Source organism: Amblyomma americanum, chromosome 4 (assembly GCF_052857255.1).
Source record: "Amblyomma americanum isolate KBUSLIRL-KWMA chromosome 4, ASM5285725v1, whole genome shotgun sequence".
Taxonomy (NCBI): Eukaryota; Metazoa; Arthropoda; class Arachnida; order Ixodida; family Ixodidae; genus Amblyomma; species Amblyomma americanum.
The window spans coordinates 14,888,919-14,905,215 of NC_135500.1; the positions used below are offsets into that span (position 1 = coordinate 14,888,919).

Sequence of the window (16,297 nt, forward strand, 5' to 3'; positions counted from 1 at the left end):
ATTGATCGGGGTGTATTCAAGTACCGCCTGAGGGTTGCCTGTGACCACATCGGAAGTCTATCTCGCCATCCTCATGTGTACCGTGAATGGCGTACAACCACTGACATGTGCACGGAGTTCTTGTGGAGATGGGTGCGACCGCATCTGCTGTCAAGGGAGGGGACCTCGCCCCAACCAGGAAAAGTGATTATACTTGGTATTATGCCATTACCAAAATCGCATGAGAACCTTCTTCAGATGGGCCCGAAGTTCTGTGTTGAGCCGCACCTACGAGAGGAAGAAAAGGTGACCCTGGCGCGTTCGGTTTCTCGCCCGGTACCGGAGGAGCATCGTCCCAGGTGCGTTGAGGAGTGCACAGCGGTTTTAGCCAGGACTTCTACGGCGGTTAAACGTGGGAAGGGATTTGGGTCACTGATCAACTTCCTTGTTTCGAATAATTTGCGATTGGTAACTGCTGATAAACAGGGTTGCTTTGTTGTCTTACCAGAAACACTGTTTTCGTATAAGGCGATGTTAGCCATTCAGAACTTTCGACCGGTCTCAGCAAACACAAACAAGGTAAAATGCATGGCTATGCAATTGCTTGAAAATTTGAAATGGAACGTCTTAAAGGCATTTTGAGTAAGGCAAGAAGCAACTGTTTAAATAATTTCTTTTCTGCTAATACATATAAAACGGAAATACCGTTCCAAGCCAGTGTGACAGAAAACACCTGGCAACATGAAGTGTCCGGCTATTTACAGAAGAATTTGGCAGCATTATATGTTAATGATCCTTTGCTTATTCGTAACTCTGAGTGTGTCGTTAAATTTTTACAGCAGCAAAACCCAGGTTTGTGTACAGCCTTTAGCATAGATGTGGTAGATTTGTTCTACTCTCTTCTGCACAAGGAACTGGTGACTGCTCTTTGTAATTGTATTACTTCGAACAATGATGAAGAAGTATTTGTGAAAAGACGTGGCATTTCAGTAGCTGGGTTTCTTGAGCTGTTGTCTTTTTATGTCAAGTCAACCTTCATTGAATGGGAAGGTGCACTCTATACCCAAAAAGCGGGCGTGTGTATAGGTTCTAGAGTTGCGCCTGCTCTCGGTGATATTTTTCTGTCATTCATGGACCGAGGTATTCAGAAAGGTTTGGGTGGGAAGACGTCACGTATTTTCAGTTACGTGGATGATTTTTTGGTTCCTATTGAAAAAACAGAATTCCTTGGACACATGTCTGGTGTGTTAGAAGTATTCCAAGCTAATTTATGTGGTTTGCAGTTCACCACTGAGGTTCCGGTTAATAACATGTTAAATTTTTAGATGGTGTTTGAGTTCGGTGGCGGTGCTCTCGGAATAAGGAACTCAACCTTTTTGCGCTTGCTTTTGCAGCTTTCTTTCCGCCTGCATCTGCATCTGCTTTCTTCGGTGACGGCGTTGCTTTCATCGGTGACGGAGTTGCTTTCATCTCAAGAAAGCTGCGTACAAGACCTGCGTATCGCCGACTAATAAGGACCGGACATATCGCCCACTGCGCAGATTGGGACGACGCCCACTATAAATGTGGAAAAGTGCCTGCAGTCGCTTCAGTTCGGTGGCGGTGCTCTCGGATTAAGGGACTCAACCTTTTTACGCTTGCTTTTGCAGCTTTCTTTCCGCCTGCATCTGCATCTGCTTTCTTCGGTGACGGCGTTGCTTTCATCGGCGACGGAGTTGCTTCCATCTCAAGAAAGCTGCGTACAAGACCTGCGCATCGCCGTCTAATAAGGACCGGACATATCGCCCACTGCGCAGATTGGGACGACGCCCACTATAAATGTGGAAAAGTGCCTGCAGTCGCTTCAGTTCGGTGGCGGTGCTCTCGGAATAAGGGACTCAACCTTTTTACGCTTGCTTTTGCAGCTTTCTTTCCGCCTGCATCTGCATCTGCTTTCTTCGGTGACGGCGTTGCTTTCATCGGTGACGGAGTTGCTTCCATCTCAAGAAAGCTGCGTACAAGACCTGCGCATCGCCGTCTAATAAGGACCGGACATATCGCCCACGGCGCAGATTGGGACGACGCCCACTATAAATGTGGAAAAGTGCCTGCAGTCGCTTCAGTTCGGTGGCGGTGCTCTCGGAATAAGGGACTCAACCTTTTTATGCTTGCTTTTGCAGGTGAGTTACATTTTGAATTTCATTTCCCTCCTTCCTTTGTGCACCGCTGCCGAACACAGCAAGTGACATTGTGCTATATTTGCTATTTGAGTGCCAACTGTTGCAGTGATGGCAAAAGATGGTAAAGACTTTGCTAAACAACTGGATGAATTCCGAAGAGAGATGCGAGCTGAGATGCGGTCTCTGAGAGAAGGCGTGAAGGTTTTCTCGGATGCTTGTGACGGTGTCACAGAAATTCAAAAAGATATGAAAGAGCTGAAGCTGGAAATTAGAAAGCTTCTTGAGAAAAACCAGATGCTTGAACAGGAAAACAAACAACTGCGGGATAAGCTGGATGAAACTGAGCAGTATAACCGGCTCAACAATCTGGAAATCAAGGGTTTGCCTGGGAGCTGTGATGAGATATCAGTCGTCAAGCAAATTGGTGAACAGCTGGATGAGGTAATCGATGACAATGACATTGATATCTGTCACAAAGTTGATGTACCAAACTCAAGGGCAAAGAACATAATTGTCCGTTTCACGCGCAGAACTAAGCGTAATGCGGTTTTGGCCAAAGCAAGGAAGACACGGCTAACGACTGAAAAGCTTGGTTTCGAAAGAACAGCTAAACCGGTGTACATAAATGAACACTTGACGCAGAAAAACAAGCAGCTACTTGGGGCTGCTAACTCCCGCAAAAAAGATGTGGGATGGAAATTTGTGTGGTCAAGCAATGGAAAGGTTTTGGCCCGTCGAGCCGAGGCAACCACAGTCTTGCATATCAAGTCGGTGGCCGATGTGGATCGCATGATACCGAGCTCGCCTATCGCACAATCAAGTGATAATTCTGGAGCGCAAGTAAATGGTGATTTCTCGCCGGGCAGTTAAACGGCGGTACAGATCACATGTTTTCATTCCATGTACACTTTGTGTCGCTTGATCTAACGCCATGAATGGAAGGATGTGTGATTGTAATAGCTTTAAGGAAGACATCTTAAAGAATGCATGGGTGCGTAGATCACTATCTTTGTTTACACTTGAACACCCGCAGTCTCCGAAAGAAGGGAGACCAACTAGCATTGTATCTCGAAGAGCTCTCTTGGGAATTTGATGTACTTGCCTTCACGGAAACTTGCTATATGAATCAATCTGATGTTTATCATTTTGACGGTTACAACCACATGGGTTTATTTCGCTCTGGAAAAAGAGGTGGTGGGGTTTTTCTTTATACACGAAAGTTGGTTTAAATTGCAGTTTACTACATGACTTTTGTGTTATGACCAATGATTTTGAAATACTGACAGCAGCTTGTAGAGATACCGTTATTATTGTTGTATATAGACCTCCTTCGGGCAAAACAAAGGATTTTCTTGAATACTTCGATGGAGTATTAACGCAGTTGTCAGTTTCTGGTCGGTTTGGAATAGTTTTGGGGGATATTAACATTGATCTGCAAAGCGTTAGTAGTGTACAAAATGAATTCTATACTATGATGCTTTGTTATGGTTATGAAAATCGTATAGGCAGTGCCACACGTGTTACTGCAACATCGGAAACTCTGATATCTGCTTCACTAATCTTGTTTCGGGCCGAATTGTTTCTGGGGTCCTTGCGGCAGATATTAGTGATCACCTGGCTATCTTTTGTATTTTAGAAGACCTTTCCTCTAAGAAAGTTAATGAAACAGTTTAAAACGAGAAATATTAATGATGATACCTTGCAAGCATTTAGAGAATTAGTTCAGGAGGTCAACTGGTCTCAGATTATTAACGCGCAAGATTCAAACATTAGTTTCACTCTATTCTACTCTAAGATCAAAGAGCTCTACTCAAAGGCATTCCCAGTGTATTTTTGGAATAAAGGCGATTAGTGGGCCGGCTGTCTGACACCGGTCCGTAATTTTCGGCTTTATTTTCTCACTTCAGAGGTTTTACAGTCTTTTTGGCGTGTGTCCTCGACGTGCGACGACCTGGGGGTCCCTGGCCGCCGGCAAAAGCACGTCAAGAGACCTCCTCGGCGCTGTGCGCCCTATCAACGCCGATACGGAACATCACCGCCAGCTGAACTCTATGCTGCACTGATGGCAGCAGCGCCAGCGGCGGGTCCAGCGGCCCCTGTAGTTGCGGCTACAGACCAGGCCCCGCCAAACAAGAGACTGCGCGACGACCAAGCCAGCAACGAGCCTCTGACCGACCATCCAGAGGACATGGACCAAGCATCATTTACAGTTGTATCGTACAAGAAAAAGAGAGCTACCGGTGTTCCTGTAGTTTTCAGGCCCACTGAGGAAGGAGGAAGCCTATGGAAAGCCAACCCCAACATTGTGGCTTCGGTGGTTGTAGCATCGGCTCAAGAAAAAGTCCTCAGCCATCGCATTCACAAGGATGGGAGCCTGATGGTTACAGTATCGACGCTGCCCGCCGCCAACCGTCTGCTCACGGTAACTAAGCTGGCTGGAGTGGCTGTAGAGGCCAGAGTCCCATACTCTTACATGGCAAGCTATGGCAAAATACAAGATGTACCTGTCACCTACACAGACTAAGATCTGCAGGAATATCTACGCGACCAAGGTGTCCTCTCAGCAAGGAGGCTAATCGCCTACACTCCTGAGGATGGTGGAAAGATAAAAGCGGTACGTCGTCGCACAGTTATATTGGAATTCGCAAAAGATGCGCCGCTACCAAAACGAGTAACGCTGGGGTTCTGTAGTTACCCTGTAACTGAATACGTCGGAGCAGCAACTCAGTGTTATAAATGTCAGAGGCATGGCCACATATCAAGACACTGTAACGGCCCCGTGCGCTGCAAAGTGTGTGCTGGCCCCCACTCGCACAAAGAATGCACTTCGAGAGCGCAACCTAAATGCGCTAACTGCGGTGGCGCACACCCTGCTTCCTATGGAGGGTGTTATAAAAAGAAAGCAGCCACAATTGCTCGCACGGCAGAGCAAACACAAGGGAAACCCCCTAAGCGCCATGAACCACCACCTAACCCCGACGTGGTTTTCACGACTACGGCAGCTCTTTCCGAGAATCAGTCAACACAGCGTGGCAGAGCAGCTGACAAGACCTGCGCAGATGCGGTAAAAAAGAAGCGTGGGAAGTCCGTTGGTTCTTCTCCTTCATCAAAGCTACTGCAACGCACTACACAAGACCCGACAAACAGCGTCGCTTGGTCTGACAGTAGGGCGCCACAACATGACAAGAAGATCAGCGGCAGGCATCAAACCGGAAGCTCTGAGCAAGATGTCACATGCCTACTGATTCCGATGCTGTTTGCAGCCATCAAGGCTCTTATCCGTGCAAACCCCTCGTCATGAAGACTCCCAGAAGTAGAAGCTGTCCTTGCAATGGAGCCGTTGGTGTCGGTCTCCTACGCTCCGCAGGGGCGTAATACCACACTTCAGTAATCATGGCTTCCACAGCGAGAACTTCACCGCAGCTGACAATCCACAACATCTTTCGTACATGCACCATTTTCCAGTGGAACGCTCGCGGGCTACGCTCTAAACTCTCAGATTTCCGACAGCTCGTGCGAGCGTACCGCTTCCCCTTCATAGTCATCTGTGAATCACGCGTCGAGGAAACTTTCCGACTCAATGGATACTATTTCCATCATTCACAACGACCAGATAACGTCAGCAGATTGCTCATAGGCTTTCGCAAGGATATCCCGGCCTCACCGGTTGATGTCCCGCCTCACAGCGACAATGAATACGTATGCGCTGTCACAGTTATTGCCGGACAACAGTACACTCTGATTGGAGTATATCTTGAGCCAGGCACGCCATTTGATGCTTTGAGACTTGAAGACTTGATAGCAAGGACGCCCTCTCCGCATATTATTTGCGGAGACTTCAATGCTCATAATGAAATTTGGGGCAGCTCACATACATGTGCCCGAGGTGCCAAGCTTGCAAAACTTCTCACCAAGCATTCAGTTCAGCCATTAACTGACGGCAGCATCACCTGCCTCCGAGGCCCGACGACTTCCAGCAGCATCGACGTGACATTTGTCACAAGTTCATTCGCCCACAACTTTGGCTGGTGCACTGATTTGGAGACACGTGGAAGCGACCATTACCCATCCTCATATCGGCTTTCCATGCGCAGAGGAACACAAAGAAATTCCTTATAAAATCTACAGACTGGGACGCATACAAGGACGCTGTAAGCAGAGGAGTTACTGCGGCAACTCGCAATGAGGAATTAGCATCGATAATTGCGTATTGCCTGAGGGCGAGTACACAACTTACAGCTAAAAATGATAACCTACCTTCAAATGATGACACATTTCAAAGGCTTTGCGCTATACGCAGGCGAGCTGAAAGGAAAGCTCTGCGCACAAAAAGCCTCGATGACCTACGTGCATGCCGACGGGCACAACGTCACATTCGACGCTACATGGATAAACTCAGTCGGCAAAAGTGGCGTGACTTTTGTTCTACGCTGGATGTGCGCAAACCAGTAACCAATATTTAGCGGATAGTTAGAGGTATGCGCACGCCACTTCAACAACTCCCCCCCTTCGCTGCACTCTCCCTTCACGAACAAAAATCTATAAAAGAAGTCTCAGAAGAATACTGCAAGCTGCTGTCGGCAGGGTCAGGGCATTCGACACTCTCCGCAGATGGTCAAACAGGCATCCCAAAGGCGGCAGTGCCAGCGTTAGACCTGCCTTTCACAATGGAAGAACTATCCACAGCTATCGCGGAGACAAACAGGCACACGTCTCCGGGTCATGATGAGGTGAACTATGACGCCATTGCAAAGCTACCCCACACCTCCCGTCTTCGACTCCTGGAGTATTACAATTCTTCCTGGATGGCTGGTGAGGTCCCCACGGAATGGAAGCTGGCGAAAATCGTGCCCGTTTTGAAACCCTGTAAGCAGCCAACAAGCTACGCATCATTCCGGCCCATTGCCCTACTGAGCTGCGTAGGTAAGCTCATGGAGCGCATGATGTGCAAGCGCATAACTTGGTTCCTGGAAAGCCGAAATGAGTTCCCTCAAGAAATGAACGGGTTCCGTCAAAACAGGTCTGCGACTGACAATATCATCGCCCTAGTCTCATCAATTGAGGAGTACCTTCATGCTGGGTACATCCCAACAGCCGTTTTCCTAGACATCAAGGCCGCTTTTGACTCCGTCTTTCACCATGCAATTCTCGCCGCCTTTGGCAGTCTTGGCCTTGGAGGAAGGCTATACAAGTGTATTGGGCATTATTTAAAAGAACGACAAATTTTTATTACCACTCCAAACGGTCCAACACGCTTTCACGCAGTGGAGAGGGGCGTACCACAGGGAGCGGTGCTCAGCCCTCTCCTGTTCAATATTGTCCTTATTCACATAAGAAGACACCTTCCGCGAGGGGTCCGCATAACAATTTATGCTGATGATATCTGCATCTGGACCGCGTCACGTTCGCGCTATATTACCCAGCAACGTCTTCAGAGAGCACTATTGCACATTTCGATGTACCTGGCTTCCAGAGGTCTTCGTCTCTCGCCAGAAAAGAGTGTTGCAATGGCGTTTACAAGAAAAACGATGACCCGATATCCGCTGCTCCTAGGCGGACGATCGCTGCCATATGTACGATCTCAGCGATTCCTGGGTGTTGTAATCGACTATAATCTGTCATGGTCACCTCAGATCAAAAAACTCCGTGCGAGGATTACTGCAGCATCGCAAGTGTTCAGGTTCATGGCGGGAACAAGGTGGGGTAGCAACTGCCGATCAATGCTTCTGCTTGAAAAAGCCTACGTTGAAGTAACCTTGCGCTACTGTCTACCAGTGCTTCAAGGATTATCTACATCAAGCAATAAGACTCTCAATGCCGCACGGAACAACTGCCTGCGAATATGTCTTGGCCTCCCAAAGGGTTCCTCTGCATCAGGAACAGTACCGGAGGCAGGATGTCTCCCACTAGAGGTAACTGCCGCCCAGGAAACTATGCGTACCCATCTCCGCCATGTCCTGCAAGGGAAGAAGCACTTCCTACACCGTGTCCACCTAACTCACAGCAACTCCAGCTTTGGCCAGGCAGTGCAGCTCCTGCCCCTTCCTACTATTAATCAGCCTCAGAAACTACTACCTCTGGCCTTTCCTCCATGGACACTCTCTCCTCTAAAGGTGAAGAAGTCTGTTCCAGGTGTGAATGCAAAGAGCCGCATGCCACAGGCAGCACTTCTGCAAGCTACTCTCGCCTACTTAATCGAAGAATATGCGCAGCACACCCATATCTTCACCGATGGTTCAACTACTAAAGAAACTTCTTCTTGTGGCCTTTATGTGCCCTTAACAGGCCATGTCCTTTCTTACCGGCTGCAGTGGAGGACCTCCTCTACAACATCTGAGCTTCACGGCATTAAGGAAGCTGTTTCTTACATCATGCGCCGAACCGCCGGCCGTTGGGTTATCTTCACCGATTCAAAAGCATCTCTGCAGATCCTGGCCAACCTGCTGAAGAAAACGAATCACCAGCCAGTTTCCCTGGACATTGGGTATATTCATCATTTAGCTATTGCCGCAGGCCACTGCATAACATTTCAGTGGGTACCTGCTCACTGTGGCATTATGGCTAATGAAAAAGCAGATGAAGCGGCCCGTAAGGGCCATCAACATCAGAGATGCATTCGAAGTTTTCTCACGAAATCTGATGCGTCCCAAATGGCTAAAAGTTTTGCGTACGAAGAAACGTATCGGCTTTGGAGTTTGCCGACACATCAGTACCAATTTCTTCACTCAATCGACCCACATCTTAGATCAAGACTCTCACCCAGAATTCCTCGACAACTCGAAACACTTTATCACCAACTTCGTCTGAATGCTGCATATACAAATGGCCTGCGATACCGTTTTGGACAAATGAACAGTCCGCATTGTGACAACTGTGCTTCGATAGAAACTGTGGAACATATCCTGTTTGAGTGCCCTGCGTATGCTAACGAGCGTGCGTACTATGAACATTGCATGCAGCAGCTCTGCCCAGTGCCCCTAACAATGGACAAAGTTTTAGGCCCCTTAGCCTGCTTCAGGCAACAGAGACTTGCAATGAACTTTCTTTTTACATATTTAAAAGACATTGGACATATCGATAAGCTCTAAATTCACTTGCAGGTTACCTTCATGCATTCTTCTTGCAGTGAACTTCGTCAGCCCATTCGTCGGACTATGCACTCCATCATTCCATAGGTTACATCAATACTCGCCACTGCATCCTTAGTACCCATTTCATGGCTGCATTTTATCTTCGTTTTTTTTTCCACCTCTTCCACGCTGCGCTCCTTCAGTCTTTATCTCCCAAATTCCCCTCCCTACGCAGAGTAGCATGCCAGCGATATTGAAACGCCGGCTAAATTCTCTGTTTCTTCATTAAAGAGTCTCTCTCTCTCTCTCTCTTGGAAAAAACCTAAAAGGGCTCGAAAGCCATGGATGTGCCCCGCGCTGTATGGTAAGATAAAACAAAGAAATTGTTTGAGGACTGGCTGAAACACAAAGATGAGTTAAAATTTAAGGAGTTTGAAATATATCGCAACAAAGTTAATGGTGAACTAAGGAAAGCTAAACGTGAGTATTACAACCGTAAATTTCACAGCTCGGATCAACCACAAAAATTTTGGAAGGTCTACAAAGAAGTCACCAATATGACACCTGAATTCACTTGTCTCTCGGAGTTAAACACGCAGGGTGAAACACTGTGTGGTGTTGAACTTTGTGAAAGATTTAATAGACATTTTTTGACAGTTGCGATGGACCAGATGCGGGATAGATCAGATTGCGATCCAGTCACTTACATTAATACTTGTACACAAGGCACGCTTTTTTTACACCCTACTGATGAAGGCGAGATCAAACGAGTTATTGATTCTTTAAAAAGCAATAGTGCTCCAGGTCCTGACGATATTAAGCCACTGCCAATCAAGTCAGTAGCCTCAACTCTAGCGTCTCCACTTGCACATATATACAATAGTATCCTGCGCAGTGGACTTTTTCCAGATGAGCTTAAAATTGCACGGGTAACAGTGATACATAAAGGCGGCTCAAAAGACGATCTTAACAACTACCGCCCCATATCGCTATTAAGTGTTTTTGCGAAAATTTTGGAATGCCTTATACATAAACGACTTGCTGATTTTCATTTAATCTCTCCCAAACAGTTTGGCTTTTGCAAAAATAAGTCGACTGAAACAGCACTAATTCAGATTAAAGAGAAGATAATCGAGGATATCGAACAAAAGCTTTTTACAGTTGGTATCTTCCTCGACTTAAGGAAAGCGTTTGATTCCGTAAACCATCGCATACTAATCGAAAAACTAAATGCTTATGGAATGCGGGGACATGCCAATAACTTAATTCAAAGCTACTTAAGTAATCGAAAACAGTTCGGTAAATTGGGTGATTACGTGTCCGAATTGAGAATTATAAATAAGGGTGTACCACAAGGGTCAATCTTAGGTCCGCTTCTCTTTTTGTTCTATATTAATGATATTGAAAATATTCCTTTCACTCAAGACATACTCTTGTATGCTGATGATACAAATGCTTTTTTTTCCGGATCAAAATTGAAAGAAATAGAAGAAGCAGCAAACACTTGGCTATGTAACTTATCGAACTGGCTTATTAGCAATGATTTGCAATTAAACATCAAGAAAACAAAATATATCCTATTCCGAGCAAGAAACACACCTATTGACTACGAGATTAATCTCACTTTCCGCAGTGAAAGCTTGCAGCAAACAAAAACCATTAAATTTCTCGGTGTCCACTTTGAAGAGTTTCTGAGCTGGAATGAACATGTAAATCATTTGAAATTAAAAATGTCGAAAGTAGTTGGAGCATTATGGAGGGTGAAGAACCTGATTCCAACTAGGTACAGATTAAATACATATTATGCAATCATCCAATCTCACTTAACTTACTGTCTTTTAATTTGGGGGAAAAAAACTAGCGGTAACTTGCAAATGTTAACAATCATGCAAAAGAAAGCCATTAGGGCTCTGGAAAGCTTAAATTATAATGAGAGCACAAGGCCTTTTTGCAAGAAACATGGGATTTTTTATCTTAAACAGCTCTATTTATACAAACTTGCAGTCTACATATACACCCAAAGGAAACAAAATTCTCGCTGCTTTGATAATACATATCTCATGAAGAATGACAGTTTTTGCTTCAGGAAAATAAATTACATATTACCACGTTTACGAACAAATTATGGACTACAAAGTATGAAATATCTTATTCCCAACGCTTTAAACGAGAACGCGGTGTTAGCTGAAGCTATCAATTATCCTTCTATTAATACACTGACAAGATTTTTGCGCGAAATTTTCATTGTGTGGTAGTAGTTGGTCTCACGGTTTTTTGTGAATTTGTATAATGTGTACTTTCTTTTAGAACGACTACTTTCTTTTCGAGTAGCTATACTGGATTTATGTTCATCATAATTATTTGTTGTACATTATTGATTATAAGTGTCTCTCCTGATGGATTCTGTATTTTCTGATGGTTTCCGCACAGGGCTTTGCTAAAACGGTTTTTATTTTGTTTAAATATTGGCACGAGTGTCGTGCACAATTTCAAACATGATGTTAAGTTGTTTTCGCTCAAAGTGCTTTGTTCGTTTTTCTTCGTTAGTTTATTATTTGTTTATTCGGAGTGCATCGCTACCAACTTTGTTATGGGGTCAGGGGACCCAGCCAGGTACAAGTTTTGTACCTTTTGTCCCCGGCCCTTAGGTTTCTGTACTGAGAACTAAAATGTTAATAAACTCAAGCTATAGAGGAAGGACACATGTGTTGGAAGTACTCACCACGCGCCGAGAAACCGTTGCTGAATTATAAATCGCATCATTCAAAGGTAGTAAAAATCGGAATTGTTGTTTCATCTTTGTCATCGGCGTTGTCAAAATCCTGTCACCATGCTATGAAGCAAACCTTCGATGATCAGGCTAGAAGGCTTAGGGATGCAGCTTATCCAGATGAGCTCATCACTTTGGGTTGCAATAAAATAGTTAAAAAGCTGAAAACCTCGGATTTGCTGCTATGTCCACAGAATGAACAGAAACAGAAAAAGTTCGCAGTCCTTCCCTATGTACAGCGCCTGTCTCATGGTGTTAAAAATGTGGCCCATAGGTATGAAGTTGATATAGATTTTTCGGCACCAAATAAGCTCAATAAAATTTGCTCAGTTGTTGAAAATAAGGCTCGCAATCGTAACAAATCTGTTGCGTCCTGTGGCATTAGGCATGATAAGAAATTTTTACTGTGCTCTGAGGTCAAATTAACATTGGTCAAACACGACGGTGTATTAACACACGTCTGAGAGAACGTCTGAACTCATTAGATTCTAACCGCTCCACGAATTTAGTTGATCATTGCCGAGAGTGTGAATCATGTTTTCATGCCTTGTATTACAGTGACATATTGTACAAACACCCCGATAAATTGACCAGAGAAATCGTAGAAGCGTACACGATGAGAGAAAAAATCAAGATTGTGCGTCAGCAAACCATCCCTGCTCCTGCGTGACAGTGAGGTTGACTATCTTGACCCAACATAGTGCACGTGCTTTGTGGTTTTAATGTTTAGTTGTTGCCTGTTCGCTGTGATTAAACTTTTAGTTGAGAGTCAGCGCTTGTCCTGTGTTTTCTAGCCTTGAAGTCCCCGTTTTCCGCGCTGTAATTTTTTGGATATGTATCACCAACTCGCCCGCCTTGCTATCGTATATAATAAAAGATCATTAGAACAAATACTTAATGCTTCAAGAAAAACAATACCAGAACTAATCAGCAAAGCAGACATAATTCGCCATGTAAAACAATAAATAACAGATCAGGTCTTTCAAGAAAAGGGATAACGTATTAATAAATTGAAAAGTGTTATCGGACAGAGATCACCATTATCAAGACATAAATACATCAAAACATATCAAACAGCGGAACATTGCTCAAATAAATATTTAACTCTCTCTAAAGCACTCTGATTGAAGAAGTTTCTATTGCAATGTTAATTTCTCTATTTTCATCTAGAAGAGAAGGTAATAAGTATTTAAAACATTGCTGGCCATAGTTGGTCCTATGTCGTTGCATTCTGTATTTAATTACCCTAAAAGGAAAGCATTCATTTTTTTTTAGATATAATTGCTCACAAAAAAACGCGATTATTCCTCCTCCCTAGATAAATGTGCATTGCAAGTTTATATGTATGTAACTGATGCATATACAACACGGTGTGCCTTTCGAAAAAATCTCTGGTTGTCCCAGAATTTAAACCTTCTATTGCTCTAATGGCTTTCTTTTGAAGGGTTGTCAAAGCTTTAATGTTATTAGAACTTGTTCCCAGATTAAAAGGCAGTAATTTAAATGAGACTGTATCAAGCCATAATAAAGGGTTCATCTAAATTTCTCAGGAATTTGGTTTCGAGGCTTCAACAATGCACCAGTTACCTTTGCTAACTTTAATTGTAGGTTGTCTACATGCTCATTCCAAGATAAATATTCATTAATGTTTACACCCAAAGATTTAATGCATTATGTTGATTGTATGGTTTCGTTGCGGTAATACAAGCTCAAGTGTGCTATCTATCAAGACATTTCTTGACCGAAAAACAATATATTTGGTTTTGTGTGTATTTATTTCTAACTTATTGCAGAATAACCAGTCAGAAAGTTCTCGTAACCAATAATTCGCCGTTTCATTTGTGTGCATAAAGTCAGATCCACTAAAAAAGACATGAGTGTCATCAGCATATAGTATTACCTGATCTGTGTTAGGTATATTGCATATATCACTAATGTAAAGCAAAAATAAAAGTGGGCCTAATATTGAACCTTGCGGGACTCCTATGGATACAGTGCCATGACAAGACGAGCAATTTCCGGTCATCACATGCTGTTTTCGATTTGAAAGATAATCTTTAATAAGGGTTAATGCAATGCCTCTTATACCATAACAACTGATCTTCTCTACCAATATATCATGATTAACAGAGTCAAAGGCCTTTCTAATATCAAGAAAAATTCCAACTGTGTACAGCTTCATCTCAATATTTTCAACTATTCTTTCCTTTATGGCTATTAGTGCTAATTCTGTAGATTTGTTCTGAAAGCCGAACTGATTCGGAGGAATAATCTTTAAGCGGTCCAGAATTGTGCAAAGCCTCCTGTAAATCAAACGTTTGACAACTTTCGAAAACACACTTAATAGAGATATTGGCCTATAGTCGTTTAGGTCTTCCTTTCCATGCTCCTTTATGTATGACCGTCACTCGTACAACTTTTAGTTCTTCAGGGAAACAGCTGTCACTCAGAATACAATTACAAATATGCGACAACGGTGCTGCAAGAACATCAGCTACTACTCTTATTGGCAAGGCTTTAATATCATCAGGGCCAGCTGCACCTGAGGTTTTTAATGATTCAATAACCTCCTTATTTCAACGTCATCAGAACGTGCTCCAAATATTGAATGTTCGACATGTCGGTTTATGTACATTGTTTGGTCAGGTAACAACCCAGCATTTGTTTGCCTATTACCACCTGCGAGAAAATGTTCAGTAATTTTTTCACAGAGCTCCAGCCTTGATGTTATTTCGCCACCTAAGTTTATGTCAGAGGGAGCAGTATCCATCCTTCGAGCATTTGAAAATTCATTAAAAACCTTCCAGAACTTATGTGGCTGGTAAATATTTTCAAATTTACTGCTCTCATAGGCATGTTTAGCTTTCTTGATCTGAGCATCAACTTTATTGCGGAATTTTTTAAAATCCTTGAATTTTGATTGGTCTTTTCTCTTAAGGTAATCCTCAAACAAATTGTGTCTTAGTCTTATTTTGTGATAAATATTCGCGTTTATCCACGGCTTTCGTGCTTTTTTAGATTTCTTCGAATAGCATATCGGAAAAGCTTTTCCTAATTTCCTAAGGTCCCTAATTTTACCATAAAAGGTGGAAAAGCTTTTCCGTGTGTCACTTTCACAAAACACGCCAGACCAAACTGTAAAGGTTCTAAAAGTGAACAACGTGCTTTGATTAATTTTCCTGGCTGTACAGCCTTGTGCAGTCAGGTGTCTTGTCACACGACCTTCCAATATACAGAACAAAGGCCGATCGTAACTAATTCCAGACACAAGTGCACTGGAGGCGGTGTGGCCTCTCTCGTAATTTGCAAAACAAATATCACTCATAGTGTCAGAAGTGTCGGGTATTCGCGTGGGGCAAGCAATAGTATTTCTGAAGCTATGAGAAATCACCAGTGATAAAAAGTCACTCTGAGCATTGCTAGACACTTGTAAATCAGTATTGATGTATCGAACAACAATAGCCTTTTCGTCAGTTTGAGACAAGTCTATTAAAATCGTGTCTAAATATTCAATGAAACAGGGTATTTACCCTGTTGGAGGTCTGCAGACAAGTGCCACAACTGCATCATTAAATCTTAAGGTGATTATTTCATATTCCCTATTAAGTGTAGAATAATCCTGTAGCATAGTGCATTTCAGCCCGATCCAAACATATATATAAACACCACCACTTTTTTATCATATCTAAACAAACCAAAATGGCTATAACCGTCAAAAGTATGTACATCAAACTCGTTTAGCAAACCATGTCTCCTTAAAACAAAATATCAAATTTGAGGGCAAGGTCATCAAACGAAACTTCGAGCTCTTCCTTAGGCTGCGACAATTCAGTGCAAATATAGAAAACGATTTACGCGTCCATTTGTTGTCTGAGATATACTGATTAAAGTATTCATAGTCGCACTTCTTTCCATTCATTGTCCGTACCGCAAGCAGCTCTTGAGAAGGACAAAAAATAACAAGCTGATAAGGCCACAGGTGAAGCTATTTATTTCTAGCAGTCTGGCCCGTCCCCGTTTCCACTCGACAACCGAGGCTTTCCCGTCATGCGATCGATATCGCATAGATTTGCGATACGCAAGACAGGCGTTGACGCGCCTCGACGTGCAAGAATCTTTCCGTTGCTGGTCCTTCCAGCGTTCTTCTTTCTTTCGTGAGATAGCAACGCCTAACAGTTGCTTGTTGGAGTCAGGTGCTTGTTCACGAACACAGTCTGGGTGTTGTCTAGTAGGGAAAAGTGTTCTGTATTTAGGCGATTTTTCCTTGCCTTAGCCAAAATAGCATTGCGTTTGAAGTGGCGTGTGAAACAATCAATTGC

At 43.6% G+C, this 16,297-nt stretch overlaps 1 protein-coding gene and 1 long non-coding RNA gene across 15 annotated transcripts in view; one reads left to right on the plus strand and one right to left on the minus strand.

The window, feature by feature from the left end:
- The window catches only part of LOC144127803 (FMRFamide receptor-like), a 1,107,197-nt gene that overhangs the window by 293,348 nt on the left and 797,552 nt on the right, over window positions 1–16,297 (plus strand). The window lies entirely within an intron of this gene.
- LOC144127804 (uncharacterized) overlaps window positions 1–16,297 on the minus strand; it is a 45,803-nt gene that overhangs the window by 25,515 nt on the left and 3,991 nt on the right. The gene's annotated exons all lie outside the window — the stretch shown is intronic.